We start from the raw sequence: 6,000 nt of genomic DNA, 5'->3' as shown, positions 1-6,000 counted from the left end.
TTAATCTTTCTCAAATCTTGCACAATCCTGAACTTCCCATTGGGCTTTTTCAGTCCCATTATAGGTGAGTTACATGGACTGCTCATTAATTCCCTCAACACTCCTTGTTGAATCATTTTCTCAATTAAAGATGTCACCCCTTCAATTATTTCCGGAGTCAGTCTATATTGGGGAATGTTTGGATAAACTACTCCTTCTTTGAGTGTAATCTTTACTGGATCTATATTTCTCATAAGGCCTACATCTTCTCCAGTAAAATCCCAGACTCCTGCCTTCACTGACTGCTTCAATTCTTTGGGTAATTCATCTGGGTTAAATACTGCATAAATTCCTGTAATTTCACTTTCTTGATTAGCTATTGTCATCTTATACAGTACATCCTCATCTGGTGTCTCAAATGCTATTCCATCTGGAGTACAGAATATGGTGCAATTCATTTTGCACAGAAGGTCCCTTCCTAACAGATTCACAGGACTAGTATCACACACCACAAATCGGTGCATGTCTGTGAATTTCCCTATTTTGACCTTTACCGGTTCGGTAAGGTAGGTCCTTATCTGGGTGTTTGACACACCAACTACTTGGATTGTTTCATCCGAAAGAGGAAGATTTTTCACATCTGCTGACCTGACAGTAGATCGCGTAGCTCCGGAGTCTACTAGAAAAGTAATGTTTTCATCATTAACTTTCCCATCCACAAATGGTCCTGTCTGATCTATTTCTAGAGTTGCGCCAAGTACGCACCCTTCTTCCTCTCTTCGGCACCGTCAATAAGTCTCCTCTGACTCACTCTCGTCATTTCGCAGCCAATATTGTGACACAGCGCTCGCGTGTTGCGGTTTGTTTACCTGTACTTCATTGTAGAATCCCGCTTCTTTGCTATATCTTTGGGTGTTCCTGCTTTGCGGTAATGACGGTTTTGGCACCCGATTCTGTGGATTAACAGCCTTCTGCTGTTGCGGCGGTGGGCCACTCACCTCACACTGCACCTGTGGATTCAATGATGGATTTTCATTATTAGTACTTGGTGGATATTTACACTCGGATTTCCAGTGCCCTAACCTTCCGCAATTGTGGCATGGAAACTTCTTTTTAGCGTCTTCTATATTACCCTTCCCTTTTCCTGGGCCAAATCTTGGTTTAATACCTGGGTTATTAGCTTGTTCAACCAGCTGAGCTTCCTGTCTCTCTGCGACTTTCACTTGAGCCCACATTGCCTTTTCTTTTAGCTTTCGCTGCTTTGCCTCAATCTCATCACTAAAATATTTAGCATGTCTCAGGATCTCATCTATTTTCTTACTCTGCCAGTCCACTGTATGCTGCTTAATCATTTCCCCAATTTCAGGACGCAGACCATACACAAATCTGTATACAAAATGACTTAGGTCCTTTTCTCCCAGATTGTCATCTCCACTGAACTGTTTGAAAGCTAATATTAGCCTTTCATAGTAAGCGTGAACTGACTCTTTCGCTTCTTGATGGGTTCGATCTATTTTAACCCAGTCTGTTTCTTTGGGAGGTACTTTGTTTTTCAAAAACACCATGACCTGTTCATATTTCTTCATTACCTCTGGGTCTGGTGCTCCTGTTTTGGGATCTCTCGGGTATTCTTTAGTTGGCCAATCTATGACTATCTTGCATTCTGCCCATAAGTCTGCTGGCACTATTATATCAAACAGACTATTCAGATCAATCCACAGCACTTTTGACAATTTAACAAATCTGTCTACCTGTCTGTACCACTCGACCGGCTTTTCTCGTAATCGAGGGAAATCATTTGTAAATGACAAAATGTCCTGTCTTGTCCATGGGACATGCACATATCCCCCTCCTGGAATCTCTCTCATGGGGAATTCTGTCACTACTTTTTCCTTTTCTCTCACAGGAAATGCTGGAAAAGTTCTGTCTGAGGTATCATCCCGCTTCCTATACCACCTGCTTTTCCATTTGTCCACATCTCCCCATTTCCTCAACACTGTGATTATGTCCCTAATCTGCCCTATTCGTCCTGCAGTGTTCAGATTCTCAATATCTCTTTCCGTGAAATCCACTCGGTAAGGCTTCTGTAAAGCTTTTACCTTGTCCATGTCAATTCCCATTTCACTTGCTATTTCTGCTAGTCTGTCATGTAAATTCTTTGCTCTCCAAGTGATACTTTTACACAAAAACAGCAATTCCTCATCTTGGTAATTTTTCAGCTTTTCTGTGGGGATGGTCCCTACTATTAATTCTTCTAACACCATCCGTAATTTTGCCACATCAATGGTATGGGATTCTTTTTCTTTACCTTGCAAGCCCTTCAGCCATTCGCTCAATTCGTCTGTAGTTATACCCACTGATTTTTCTACATTCCCTGGTTCCATTAGTCTCTGTGGTTCTAATATTGGTCCTCCTACCATTCTGCTTCTCTCTACAGTATCAGGATTATAAAATGGGTTATTTGACACATGCAGTTCACCTTCACTCATGGTGTGTCTCCAGGGATTCTCTTTTGCTCTCATCAGGGGCTGTTCTGTCTGTCTATTGTTCACATACGGGACTGTTAGACCACGCTCACTTTCTTTCTGCTTCTCAAAAATAGGCATAACGGGACCTATGGTCACAGGGACTGTAACTGCTTCTAGATTTTTTGTCAATTCTCTTATTTTCTCTGTCAGTTCTAATGTGGTTTTTGCTAGTTCCCTTGAATTTTCATTCTCTACCTTATTTTCCATCTCCCGTTCCCTAAGAGAATTCCTTCTCTTTACCTCTGGAGTCACAACTTCTGTCTTAAGGATTCTCAGAGTTTCCCTCACTGGTGTACCTGCTGCGGTTGGCGTTTCTGATTCCTGCCTGTATGGAGGTGGACTTTTGTAAAACATATCATCTAAGACATCGTCTTCTGTTTCATTTGCTCCGTACCTTCTGGTTTCTACATTGTGTTTTTCTATGCAATTCCTTCCCTCACTTTTCCCTGCAGTTCTTACTGGAAACAATCCTTCAGTCATACTTGCATCTCGTCACCTTCTCATTCGATCACAATGAGTTTCACGATCGTTTGGCCGTCCGAACATATATCTGTATCTACTACCATATCTCTGTTTTTCTCGCTCATGCATCTCGTCTTCCCACTCTGTCAATGCCTCAAACTGCGTACGCCTAGGTCGCGGATCTAAGCTCATCATCCTCTCCCGTAAATTCCTTAATATTGCCAAATTAAAGGAACCATTTTCTGGAAACGCTAATACTCCATCTTCCTTTGTATACTTCGCCCAATTGTCTAACCAGATGCAAGTATGGTACCCATACTTCGCAACCATGAAGGATGCGGGTGTTTTCGCTGGAGGAAGTAACTGTCCTTCCCTAGTCACGATCTCTTTGTCTTTCACGAACCACCCCTTTATTTTATTAAATAAGGATTTCTTCTTTTTCTCAGGTGAATGATAATACATCTTCCTTTCTCTCGTAAACCCTTTAATCTTGTCTTCGTTTGTTCGATCTTTAGTCCAATAGCAACGCGACTCTCACGCACCAATCCTAGCGCGTCTGCGTCACTGTCACAATCTCCAATCCCTGCGCGACTCACTCTAAGGCACCAATCCTGGAGCGTCTACGTCAATGTCATAATCTCCAATCCCTGCGCGACTCACACTATCGCACCAATCCTGGAGCATTTTACCCCTCTGACTAGCTGTCCAATCCCAGCGCAGTCTTTCTGACGTCAGCAGTCGCTGCAGCAGCTCCTGCTCCTGACTCCTGTCTTCAGTCTACCCCTCCTTTACAAAACTACTCGGTAGACTTTGTTTCAATTTTACAATACTTGTTAGTTACAACACACAAACATCTCCATTGTCTGCTCCGCTAACCACAGAATAGCAAAAAGTCCTTTCCCACGAGAATCCTGTTTTCCCGAGAGCAGCGCTTACCTCTGCCCTACTACAGAATCATTACGTCCATTGGCAAAGTAGTACATCCCTCTACTTCACCCTTCTACCAAGCATCAATTAACTGTTTTCTCCAGATTTAAGACACATAGTTGGAAACGCAATGCTCCTGAGAAATAAATCTAGAGTTCCGCAATTAACCCGAATGCTATTTCATTCACGCACTTTCACGCAAGAAAATATAGTTCATTACCCACAGAATCCTGTCTTTTCCGAGAACAGCGAACAGCCTGTCCTACTACAGAATTATAACATACGTTAACAAAGCAGCGCTTACCTCTACTTTGTCCCTCTAACAAGCTCAGAGAACACCTGCTACCTTTTCAGTGATAAGCGTTATCGATATGCCAATTGGTTTCCTGGTACCTAAGACCAAAATTTCACAGGTAACCCTTTGCTATCATTCACACCTTTCTCACACAGAAAATATTACTAATGGTAACACCCGGCGATGCTACCGAATCGAACCCAGACAATGCGTCGTGCAACTTCAATTGTCACACGTTTCTCCCGTGTACCTACGGGCAACCACAATCCCGTCTTTCCCGAGAGCAGCACTTACCTCTGCTCTACGATGGAACTGTTATCAATTCCCGACTTCCTACCTCCCAGAAGCCGTACAGACAACATAAAACTCAACACGACTTCAACATATAGTGTTAGTACATATATCAATACCAATCAATAATCAATAAGCTATATACATGCCAATATCATCAAACCAAAACAATAAAAACCATCTCTAGCTACCAGAAATACTGGTGCAGTTCGGATTACTAAATTTCCCCCTGCTTCCACGGACAGAATGATTTCTCAGTCACACGCACATACACACATCATACGCTGGTGGGGCCCATAACACCAACATTCATTCTCTCAAACTATCCGTGCCTACAAAGGGATATCAAATCCGAACCAAAGCTGTTCGCTTTGATAGAGGAAACCACTTCCACTGAATCATCCTAACAATTCCTCCATCAAGAGGTCGATAAAATCATTTAGTTGTTATTTAGTTTAATGATGGTTTTACTCTCAAATTAATCAATAAACATTTCAATGAAATAATCACCCGACACAGTACTTCAAATAATAATTTTCTTTTATCTAATTTCAATGCAGGTTAAATCTTAATAATGCAATTTTATCTTTTGTCATATTTACCTATTCTGGCTAAATGTCGTTCTCTAAGTCAGAACTGGTCCTCAATAAGTTCATCAGAGTTTTCAATCATATAGAGTCACCATCCTCTCCGTCAGCATAGGGGTCTCTGATCATCGATTCTCCGTCCGTAGCTTCTGCATAAAGTGGCGATGGGGAGACTGCACTAATTCCCTCTCTAGTCTACTAATATTTATACTAAAATGTACATATAAAAGTTACATTTTCTCATTTCCCAGGCCAATGATTGGCTGAATTCAAAATACATCTCAATACATTAGGAAACATTTTCAAATTTTCCCATGTGGAAGAAGTCTCAAAGTAAATGTATGGGAAAGACTACTCCGAAGTCCTAAATGTATCAGTTCGTTGGTAACAGGTTGGGTTCGACAGTTCATATTTCCAGTAGCAACATTTGCTTCACGTTCAGGGACATTGGCACCTCGCCCAGGGTAGTCTTCATGGGCATGGTCTGACAGGTCACCCAAGGGACACGAACGAAGTCAATGCAGGCGCCTTTCTCCATTGTTCAAATGATGAAGTAATGTACTTTAGTTAGGTTTCAGTCGGCGGCCATCTTTTGGTAGGCCAGAATAGTCAACTTTAAGCAAAGAAACACAAAATCGTAATTAATACATAAAAATGATTAATACAGTGTTATTCCCTTGCTAATACCCTTATGTGTATACATTTATCTAGCCATATGCAATATCCAAAGCCGTTAATGCTGGTTTATTTAAGCGCAAATCACAATAATAATACTCAAGCAACATTTACCTTTTAATATGCATACAACTTAGTTGACTTATTCCCACGTGTATTCTTTCGGTTAATAAGGTTGGTTTAGTCCTTACACATCAAGCTATTAATTATTATAATTATTAATCATTTTAATATAAACATATATAAATGTATTGGG

At 41.2% G+C, this 6,000-nt stretch overlaps 1 long non-coding RNA gene across 1 annotated transcript in view; it reads right to left on the bottom strand.

Annotated features, from left to right (window-relative positions):
• Positions 1–878: 878 nt before the first annotated feature.
• Positions 879–6,000, bottom strand: part of LOC146870095 (uncharacterized) — a 72,716-nt gene continuing 67,594 nt past the window's right edge. The window contains exons 2-3 of the long non-coding RNA XR_014958981.1: positions 5,085–5,682; positions 879–989 (exon numbers count right to left, since the gene is read on the bottom strand). This is a non-coding gene — a long non-coding RNA (uncharacterized LOC146870095). The remainder of the gene's footprint in view (positions 990–5,084; positions 5,683–6,000) is intronic.

Source organism: Triturus cristatus, chromosome 1_1 (assembly GCF_964204655.1).
Source record: "Triturus cristatus chromosome 1_1, aTriCri1.1, whole genome shotgun sequence".
Classification (NCBI taxonomy): domain Eukaryota; kingdom Metazoa; phylum Chordata; class Amphibia; order Caudata; family Salamandridae; genus Triturus; species Triturus cristatus.
The sequence above is the reverse complement of the archived record's forward strand: the minus strand, read 5'-3'. Positions and strand labels throughout refer to the sequence as shown.